An 11,929-nucleotide genomic window follows, 5' to 3' on the forward strand; every position below is an offset into this window, starting at 1 on the left:
GGAGAGTAGCTCAAATATTATTATATGAGTTAATTACAAGCAATTTCTGCAAAAAAATATGAGTCACCTCTCAACGTCCATCTCAAGACAGATGCGCCCTGGACTATATGTACATTCTAGTAGACTTGCTGTAATAAACATGAATCTTGCCACTTTTGAGGAAATTAAAATATTAAATTTTTTGGCAGATATATTATATTGGTGCAGCATGCTTGGTGAAGCGAAGGTGTTAATATGGTATTATAATTCGGAAAACGTAATCGCGATTACATTGCGAATTTTAGAAATATATTAATTAGATAACCAAAAGAGTTTTTTGTTATTAATAATATAAATTTTTTAAAACAATATCTATGTTATGTAGCACGACAAATTAAACAATGTTATTATGTCATAGGCATGATACACTAAATTTACTTTGTGCTACGTAACTTTCCGAATATCCCGGTAAGATACTGCCTCAGATGTCAAAGGGGGTGAGTTCTTGAAATAACATCTAATAATAAAAAGTATTAGGTATTGGGCGCCATCAACAAATTAAATACATTGCCATATGCCTATTAAAAAAAAATTAAAGAAAAAAATTACTTGCAATGTCATTTAATTAGATTTAAGTCGGTACTTACCATAACAGTCATAGGTAGTCTGTCTGCCTTTCTGACAATAAGGATAAGAGATAGATTGTGCAAAAGAAAAATACTTATACAAGTTTAAACCATAATTATTGTTTAATTATGGAAAAAAATAGTTAAAAAAGCATAACTGCATTGGCAATGAATTATTAAAAAATTAAGTCCTTCATGTGTTAAAATGTTCAAATAAAAGGAATAAAACAGTTCGTTATAAATACCTGGTGATATTGGAATTGTACCGTCGGCTGGAGCTATAGTTGGCTTTGTGTAACTCGGCTAGAACTCTTGTTAACCAACACTTCACTAACACATTATATTTTCTTTTTTAAAGTACATCATCATCATCATCATCATTTGGCTCTACAACTCTATGTGAGTCTTGGCCGCGTTTACTATTTCCCTCCATTGTTGTCGGTCCTGAGCAGCTATTTCCCATTGCTGTACTCCCATTTTGCGTAGATCGCTGGCTACTGCGTCCTTCCATCTCTTTCTTGGGCGACCAACTGACCTTTTTCCAACGGGCCTTTCCCAGAATGTGGCGTTTAGAAGTTTTTCGTCACTTGATCTTAGTACGTGACCCGCCCATCGTATTCTGTTTGATTTAATGTAGCGTACTATGTTTTCATCTCCGTATATTGTCTGGAGTTCATCATTGTGTCTTTTTCTCCATTCTCCTGTTGTCTCTTCTCTGCAAGGCCCATAGATAGTCCGTAGTATCTTTCTTTCAAGTACCAGTAATTTTGTTGTTTCCCGCTGATTCAGAGTCCAGGTTTCGCTTCCATACGTTATTGTGGGACGAATTATTGTCTTATATATTCTTATTTTTGCTGGTCTTGAGAGTATTTTTAATTTAAGTAGGGTCCTTAACGAGTAATATGCCCTGTTTCCTGCAATAATCCTGGCTGCCACGTCCTTTTCATAGTTATTTTCAGATGTTATGATCGCTCCCAAGTACTTAAATTCTTTGACGACTTCAAAATTGTATTCATTAATTGTTACGTTTTGTCTAACCCTTGGTCTTGGGTTCTTCGTAACCACCATGTACTTGGTCTTGTCCTCGTTGACCTTAAGACCAACTTCCTTGGCTCCGTTCTCGAATAGGGTGAAAACTTCTTTTGCATCTCTGGTGGATTGTGCAATTGTGTCCACGTCATCCGCAAAGGCTAATAGTATTTTTGATCCTTGGGCGGCAAATCCGTTTGTCAGTTGTGGCTGAGCTTTCCTTACTGCATGTTTCAGTGCGAAGTTAAACAGCAGAGGGGCGAGAGGATCTCCTTGTCTAAGTCCGGTGTCAATGAGGAATTCCTCCGACGTGTTGCTGCCGACTCTGATTCGTGCGGAAGCGTTCTCCGTGCTCACCTTTGCTAATCGTACCAGTTTTCCAGGTACTCCCATTTCTACCATAGTCTCCCACAATGCTTCTCTGCTAACAGAATCGTAAGCTTGTTTGAAGTCCACGAAGATTTGGTGTACATCGCAGTTGAATTCCCAGTTTTTTCCAGTTTTTTTAAAGTACAATTGCACAAATTGTTATTATACGAAAGATAAAATTCCTTATTTTTTTGTTTTATTTAAAAAAAGGTAACTGCTTAATTGATTGTTAATGAAACATTTCAACAATTTAATGATTTAAACATTGTTCGCTCGAATATAGCAAAATTTTGTTTAAACAATTGATTTTTAATTAAAAGGTTTGGAACCATATCCCGCGAAGCTTGAATTAAGTTATTCTTGAAAAGGGCGTACTCTACGCCACTAAAACATACACTTTTCCATTTATTCCACCGGAACAACAACACAAGAATATACCGGTATTGTATTTACTACAACCACATCGTTCTTGCTATTTTCACTACAGAATCTACTCACTATTTCATCTGAGCTTAACTTTGGCGCAGACCAAAAAGCTGGTATTCACTCCATAACAGATAAAACTTAACTGTTTCTCCTCAAAACTTTGACTTTCTGTCCTAAACTCTTTTCATCTTCTGTCTCTTACCTAGTTCTTTTTTTTGACCAATAAAATAAAATATCTAAGCTTCCTGCACTTATTATCAACGAATAGGGAAAATCAAAATACATTCTAAACCCAACCTACTTGGTAGGGAATTATAATCTTCAACCAATAAGGATCATTAAGAAAAACCAGCGGACGTCTCTAACAGTTCTAAGAGTTCTCAAAAAAATATTGCTGATTTCACGATTCTACGCTTGTACCTTCTGATACAATATTAACACGTTTGTGTATCTAAACTCCAAAATTCGTGCCGCCAGCCGATAATTAACTACATTGTAACTCATTCTTACATTACAAACTGAACGTTAAAAGTTCAGTTTTCGGGCGAGAATGTAAACACAGGAAACCTAAATTAGATATGAGTGCAAAATAATATAACGTCTTTCTTTAACAAAACGGGTAAACTATAATTCCTTATATTTGCTTGGCATAGGAAGTGATATTATTTGTCTACAGCGGTAGACAAAAATGTGTTACAATGACATTTACAAATTTTGTTTCTGAATGGGGCAAATTGCACTGGATAGGAAACAATTGTTTCCTATTCTGTGATAATTGAGTTCTTTTGCACCGTCTTAGTTAAATACTCCAGAAAATAATAATTTTATTTAAATATATTAGACAATCGTACGCTACTGATATGAAAGTTCTGTGTTACTACATTTTTACTCCATTTCGTACACAATTTGATTAATATAACTTTAAAAAACTGTACTATTTCTATAAATACCTACATATTAAATATAGCTTAATTTAGAAACTATTGTAATTATTGTTGTGTACCTATTGTAATTGTTTTTGTATTGAGAAATATTATGCCAAATTAAAATACTTCTTTAATTAGAAGAATTTACTTTCTTTAACAAGAACGAAATAATGAAGTTCCCTTATAACATTAACTGCCGAGAAGTAAGCTAAATAATTTAGATTTTTTAGATTCGGTTTATTAGAAAGAATATAATTATTAGATTTAAAGATGAGAAAGTTTTCTTATGAATTTTTGGGTTTGCAGTACCTACTTACTTTTAAAATATTAAAAGATCTGTTTTAATGATTATACCTACATTTTATGATAATATTTTTGTTAATTATTTCAGCAAGTAATAAAAATTATTAATTTAATTATTATTTAAAAAAACTTATTTAAATTATTATTTAAAACTATTATTATTATTAAAAATTATAACCCGCGAGTAGTCGCGCGGTGAGATAGAATCTCAATTTTTATCCTTTTTCGCGATAACTTGCTGAAAAATTTTGAAATTTTAAAAAAATTTCGTAAGTGCCTCGAGGAAGGGTGTAGTAATGCGTAGGAATTTTTTTTCTTCTTCTTCTTTTTGTGGAATTTATGGCTTTGGGGAGAGCCAATTAGCTTTAACCGCGAGTAGTCGCACCGTTAGATAGAATCTTACATTTCATCCTTTTTCGTAATACAGTAAAACCTGTCAGTAACGGCCACTAAAAATAAAAGAACTATTGGCCGATATAGAAAGGTGGCCGCTATTGCCAGTTTTTGTGGTCTACATATAATTGGTTTGGGAAATTTTTAAAACTGGCCGTTAGGACATGTGGCCGACGTTGGCAGGTGGCCGTTAACACAGGTTTTACTGTACAGTAAAATTTGTCAGTAACGGCCACTAAAAATGAAAGAACTATTGGCCGATATAGAAAGGTGGACGGTATTGCCAGTTTTTGTAGTCTACGTATAATTGGTTTGGGAAATTTTTAAACTGATCGTTAGGACAGGTGGCCGATGTTGGCAGGTGGCCGTTAACACAAGTTTTTTTAATAAAATTGTTAGAAATATATATTTTCAATATAAAAGTAGATAAAAATAGTACAAAATAAAAATTTGTTTTAAATTCGTATTTTGAGATAGAATCTCACACGCGACTATCGACGTTACAGAAGTGAGCGCGACTACTCCCGGGTTAAAATTAATAAGAATAAATAATTATAGATACTATTTTTATAGTAAACAAAAAAAAAAGAAAAATATCTCTGACAAGTCATGACATAAACGTGGGCATGATGAAAAGTCACATTCTAATGTCTTGGCAGTGCTCTGACGTCAGAAATTTTTACCTAGATAAGCGTAGTTTCGTAGTAAAAATACTGTACTATTATTTATTTATGTATGTCATGCTCAAAACAACAGAGTGAAATAATACCAAGTTTATGACGAAAGGCAAAATACAGTGATGAGCGCGCTAATAACCGTCAAAATAACGCAAAAGATGGAAAACATAATAACATTGCGAAACAAAAAGAGATGAAAACAGTGAAGGTGGAAATTATCGTTATAAACGTAAATATTAACATTACATTACATAGACAGGAGTATTTTATAGGGCTTTTCATTCACAGTCATTCGTTTCGAGCTTCTGTCATGTGTCACATAATATGAATATATCTACGTCATACGTTATTGATATAACCAATGATACAAACCAAAGACGTATGCCGTAGATATATTAATATTGTGTGACACATGATAGAAGCTCGAAACAAATGACAATCGATGAAAAGCCCTATAAAATTCTACTGTCACAGTGACAGTTGTCATACTCATCTAATACGTCTAAAGGTGGGAAACTATGCAATGTAATGTTAATTTTTACGATTATAACGATAATTTCCACTTTCACTGGTTTCATCTCTTTTTGTTTCGCAATGTATTATGTTTTCCATCTTTTGTGTTATTTTGCCGGTTGTTAGTGCGCTCATCACTGTATATATTGTAACGAAAGAGAACTCTTGGCCGGCGCCCGTAATAGTAAACAACAAGCGAATGACGTAATCGAATCTTCGCGGCGTTCTGGAACGTGGGCCTGTCAACAGACAATGGAGCGACTGATATAGAGATGGGAGATACATCGAGATCGGAGCGGATATTTGTGGAACGTTCCATAATAACTTGATCAGATATATAAATACGGACAGATTTGTAAATAAGTTAGTGTATAATATAAAATCGTCTGAACTTGTATAAATAAATTCGTATATAAACGAACCGAGAGTATTATTTTAACAGTAAGTAATCACGCTACAATATTATAAGGCAAATTATACTATATTATTAACATATTACATTTTTAAAAGTGTATGTGTTAATCATTTTACCTTTAACCAGTATCTAAAAAATAGTTCTCAGTATAGTACATTTTATTATTGTCCTACAGTTGTTGTTAGAGATGTTGAAAAAGTATCTATTCGTTACAAAGTACTCGTTACTTACGAATACCGAAAGTAACGATTACTATACAGAGAGGCAAATCGTTACTTTGATTACTTTGATTACTCTGATTACTTCGTACCAATCGTATCAGATCGAATAATGACTAGTGTATCTACTTTGATTACTTTGATTACTAGTAACAACAGATCGGTGAAGGTCTTTGTTATATCGGAATACCTATACAAAATACCAGCCTACTGAGAAATACGATGCTCGATATGATTACCAGTACTCAAATACAAAAATAAGAAAAGTAATCATAGGAATCAAATCATTTTTATTCCTTAAACATATCGGTGAAAGTCGTTGTTATATCGGAATACCTATACAAAGTACCTACCCACTGAGAAATACGATTCTCAATATGATTAGTGGTACACAAATAAAAAAGTAACAAAAGTAATCATAGTAATCAAAGCAAGAGACCAAGAGGCGGTGCTTAAAAATCTCTTTGAATTTACTAAAGCTAGATTTTTCAAAGTTGATTACTGTGAGTGTGTAGAGAAACATACTGCGGTCGGTCAAGCGAAACGTAGAACAGGGGTTACTGAGAGGGTATCAAAGTTGCTTTCCTACGAAGGTAATTATTTCCATTTACTAAGGCTGAAAATCAGTACACACATTCTAAATTAAATATAAATAAAAGTTATTATAGTCGGTCAGCTGTATGACGGGATAGAGCCGGTCGGTCGGCCCCAATAGTCGATTGAGGAAATGAAGCATTTGGCTCGCAATTTTTTCCACAAGCATGGATTTACTTGAAATTTTTAGAGAAGGTAGGAAATGGTTCAAACATCATTTTATGTATCATGCCGCTATCATACGGTAAAATCTTGGGGGTAGTTGCCACCCCGTCTCGGGGGTGGGAATTTTTTATTACATTTTAATAATGCAATTCGATAGAAAGAGTGATTTTAAGAAAAAATGTTTTTTACATTTTCTTCGTAAAACTAATATTTTTCGAGTTATTCGCGCTTAAAAATAACAGGTTTTCGACGAAAAAATCGACTTTTTTAGAGGGTTTTTTGAGAATAACTCGAAAAGTATGCATTTAATCAAAAAAAAACTGTAGATATCGAAATTGTATCTTTTAGTAACACAAACCAAATTATTTTCCCACAATATCTTTAAGACCAATACAAACCGAGATACGGCATGTTAAATGTTAGCTTTTTTCGTCAAATGCATAATTTGAAATATTCAAAGCCAAATAATGGGAAAAGTTTGCATTTTTTCGAGGAAAACCTAAATAATATTTTTTCAAGTATACAATTAGACCTTTCACAAAAAATAATAAAAAGTTTCTAGCATGAAAATCAAGCGATTTATAATCAAAAAAATGTCGGTACCTGCTTCTCTCTACGAATAAATCAGTGAAAACAACCCCCTAACTACCTTCCTAATTCAAAATTGGTCTTCACATTTCCGTAGTTCCTTTTATATTTATATTATCAATTCACTCAATGAGTTTGACCCATTTAAATGCCTAATTTTGGAAAAATTGGAGTTTAAAGAAAAATTGATTTTTTGCAATTTGGTATTTTTTACCTTTTACTTCAAAATATCTTTGAAAATACTGAAGATACGAAAAATATTATAAACTACTAAACCGTAGCTTTTTTAATGACTAAAATACCCTTTGCACAGATTCTCATTAAAGTGAATATTTAGCCAGTTATAGCTGTTTAAAACCTCTATTTACCAGCAAACACCCCCTTATTCGAGCCCTTTAAACACGCTCCAATTAAAAACTAAGGGATCTTACGGAATTTAATTTAAACAGTCTTATAGCTCTTTAAAAATCCTACAAAATCATTTTTGAAGAAACTTTTCATCGCCAAAAATATATAGAATATTTCTCGAGGTATTCTCAAAAAAACCCTCTAAAAAGTCGATTTTTTCGTCTAAAAACTGTTATTTTCATGCTCGAATAACTCGAAAAGTATTAGTTTTACGAAGAAATTGAAAAAACATTTTTTTCTTAGAAGCACTTTTTCCATCGAATTACATGGTTAAAATGAAGCACAAAAATTCCCACCCCTCGAGATGGGGTGGCAACCACTCCAAGGTTTTAGCGTATGGTAGCGGCATGATATAGAAAATGATCCTTGGACTATTCCCAACCTTCTGTCAAAATTTTAAGTAAATCTATGCTGGACGAAAAAATTGCCAGCCAAAATGCTTCATTTCATCAATCGACTATTGGGGCCGACCGACCGGCTCTCTTCCGTCATACAGCTGACCGACTATAATAACTTTTATTTATATTTAATTTAGAATGTGTGTACTGATTTTAAGCCTTAGTAAATGGAAATAATTACCAACGTAAGAAAACAACTTTGATACCCTCTCAGTAACCCCTGTTCTACGTTTCGCTTGACCGACCGCAGTATATTTCTCTATACACTAACAGTAATCAACTGTGAAAAATCTAGCTTTAGTAAATTCAAAGAGATTTTTCAGCGCTGCCTCTCCGTCTATAACGAATACTGTAAATGATCACTTTATACAAAAACAAATTTTTGAAAGAAATTGTAATCAACATCACTGGTGGTTGTTAGAAGATCCACGCCATCTAGATCCGCACCGTAAAGTATTCCGTCTTGAAGGTTTAGTGTATTAGTTTTCTGCGGGCAATTATACACGATATTTATTTTTGTTATGTCAAGTTTACTGAATCCACATATCTGTCCCAGACGGTATGACTGACTAATATTTTTTGGAAAAAACGTCGGATATGGATATCCGTCTTTACTGGAGGCGTAAGGATTATAGTGCATGACTGAATCGTAGTCGTAGGGAAGATTGTGCGTATTGCCCTTCTGTATATCAAAATCACTCGTAAAATTTGGGTTTATGTTTCTCCATTGAATATCAATATGATCATTTCTATCGGACCTGGTATGTTCATGATAAAATCCAAGAAGGTGCATGAATTCATGTAGTATAATTCCAATTACTGTCTTGTTAAAACACTTTTTACCTAAGATTACTTTGCTATAACCTTTTTTAAGAGCCTTACCAATATTAGAAAAACATGAATCTTCGTCATTAACAATTTCAACATAAAAGCTCTCATGTGTTCTCGGTACAAAATTAATGCACGTGTAGTGGTTGTAGAGGTCCATTACTATTTGCAAAATTTTTTTCTCGTGGTCGGTAAAAGATCCATTTAATACATATGGTACACGTCCATCATCCCATAAACGATCAGCATTTGATAAACTATATCTTAACTTCTTGGAACTTGAACTTTCATCATCTTTTGCTGGTCCAGCTTGGTCACGAATTCCAAGCCAAGTGCATTCACCAAGTTTGTAATTTTTTAACACCAAAGTGTTAACACCGGTAGCATATAATATAACAAAAAGCACTAAAAGTTGCATCTTTTAAATTCACTTAACTACTACGGTACAGATGAAATCTGTAGTTAATAGAATTTGGTCTACCTATCGTTTTTATACGAAAGATTAATTGTTTTGGACTAGTAATAAAATAAGATTTATTATTTTAATTTTTTAAAAATCGATAAATCTAATTTATGAATATAATAAAATTTCTGCATCCTTAATAAATGAGTGTGGAAACTACTTATGGAATAAAATTTTGTCCTTATAGTAGGGGAGCGCAAGCGGGCATTTATTTTTGCTGTTACTCGAACGCGTCAGAAAATCACATGGGGAGAAACATGTACCCTATAAATTTACCTCTACCATATATACACAGGACCTCATTAAGGAGGTCCGAAAAAAAATCTATTCTTAGAAAATCTCGAAATTTCCAAATTAAGATAGGTAAGTAAGGTACATGCAGAACAATGTATATATCAAAAATCTGACGGTTTGAGCGGGGCGTAAGGAAGTGGCTGAGTCACAAAGTTTTACAGAAAAAGCAAATATTTCGAGAACTAAACATCAGATCAAAAAACTGAAATATACGAAAGTATGCAATATTTTATGCAGATTTAAGTTATAAAGGGAGATGGTTGTAAAGTTTTTTTGCGGAATATAACATAGATTTCTTTACTAACTTAGTGGATGGGATCGGTAAATAAATATCAAAGATTGAATTTCTGGTGAAGTAAAGATGATTGGGCCTTGCTGGAAATACATGAAGGTGTTTACGAATTAAACAAACCGTTTCTAGAAAATATAAAGATGGAAGTGGTCAAATTCCGTGATTTCTGAAGTAACTTCTGCAATGTGTAGATCTTCTGAGACCAAACAGATATCTTATTGCTCTTTTTTGCAATTTAAAAATAACATCAAAATGAGCAGCTATACTAGAACCCCAAAAAGAAAGACCATATCGAAGATGAGACAAGAACAATGAAAAATATATTATTTTAGAAGATGCTAAATTGAGTTCCCTTAAGACAGATCTTATTGCATAGCAAGCTGAGGAGAGTTTCTTACTTAACGAATCGATACGAAGGGACTATTTGAGATTGATGTCTAAAAAAATACCGAGAAATTTTACAGAATCAACAGTACTGATCTGACTGTTATTAAGAGGCAACGGTTGAAGAGCTCCTTTATAGGATAATGCTACTGTTTTATCTACATTAAAAGAGAGTAAATTAGAGCCAGACCAGGTCTTTATCGTCAGTAGATCCAAAGTTATAGTTTCATGAAGAGATGCAATAGTTAAGTTGCTCCAAGTGATACTGGTATCATCAGCAAAAAAAAAATTTCTCATTGATATTTAAATTAGTGATGTCATTTATAAAGATAAGGAACAGATGAAGACCCAATACTGAACCTTGCAGTACTCCACATACCATGTTTTTGAGACTGGAGTCAGTATAATTTGCTCTAACTAGTTGTTTCCTAATATTCAAGTAGGATTGGAACCAATTCAAAGAAATACCTCTAATTCCATAGAAATTTAGTTTTTTAATCAAGATGTCGTGATTTCCACAAATAAAAGCTTTGGCATAGTCACAGAAAACAGTGGTAGTATAAAGATTATTGTTTAGTGCTTGATAAACCTCATGTAGTACAGGAAACATGGCATCAGGGGTACATTTATTAGTTAAAAAAGGCGAACTGATTTTGAGATAAAATGTTGTTATCAACGATAAAGGACATAAGTCGAGTTTTAATGAGTCTCTCAATAATTTTGGAGAGTACCGGTAGTAAGGCAATAGGTCTATAGTTGCAGGCATAATTATTGTGGTAACCATAGTTTTACTTAGGTTGTTATTTCTCAACTTGATAATATTTAATTAGTTATTTAAATTTAATACCCTAGGATGTTATTTTGAAAAATACCGCCCTAGTGAAATATATCATATTTAACTAACTTTGAAATCATGTCATTATTTGAAGGGTACAGGCAAAGAAGGTGCTATGTCAATTTTGGCAGAAAATGAGTTTCTTGTCCCCTCTGTTAGCCAGCGATCTCGACTACCATTCTATAAATTAATTACTGCTATGAACGTGTTTAGTCAGAAATAACAACATAATTTTAACTTCTCTAGTCCGGATACGAAGGTGGCAAGTCCAAGAGTCAAAACTCTGATATCTCCTTGTTTTGACAAAATATTTACTTGATTAGTTTCTTATTTACTCATACTAAATTGAATGAATTTTACTTTTCTTCTTTTGAATTGATTTCTCAAATTTGAAATGACTAACTGCGTTAAAAAATTGTTCAATAAACAAATAAACAAATATGGTTTTGATATAAATAAATTTTCTCAATTCCGACAAATAATTTGACTAACCTTTTATGCTTCACTCCCTCGTTTTCTGGATTGCGCCGTCCTTGATTCTCCCAACACGTACTCTCTGGATGTTGCGAAAAAGTCCCTCTCGTCCAAACTGCTTCCAAGAAAAACACACAGGACTTGCTCGAATATCTTGTGCACAAACGGATAATAATCAGCTACTCGTTCTAGACAAAACAAAGGAATCTCCCTCGGACCAGGAAAATTAACTCTTCAACCGGTCGACGATTTGGTTTCAACTTGATTCTGCTCGCAAAGGCCGATCACACCACTCTACACTGATTCTACACTTTATAAAAAATTGGACTGCT

The sequence above is a fragment of the Diabrotica virgifera genome, chromosome 3 (assembly GCF_917563875.1).
Source record: "Diabrotica virgifera virgifera chromosome 3, PGI_DIABVI_V3a".
Taxonomy (NCBI): Eukaryota; Metazoa; Arthropoda; class Insecta; order Coleoptera; family Chrysomelidae; genus Diabrotica; species Diabrotica virgifera.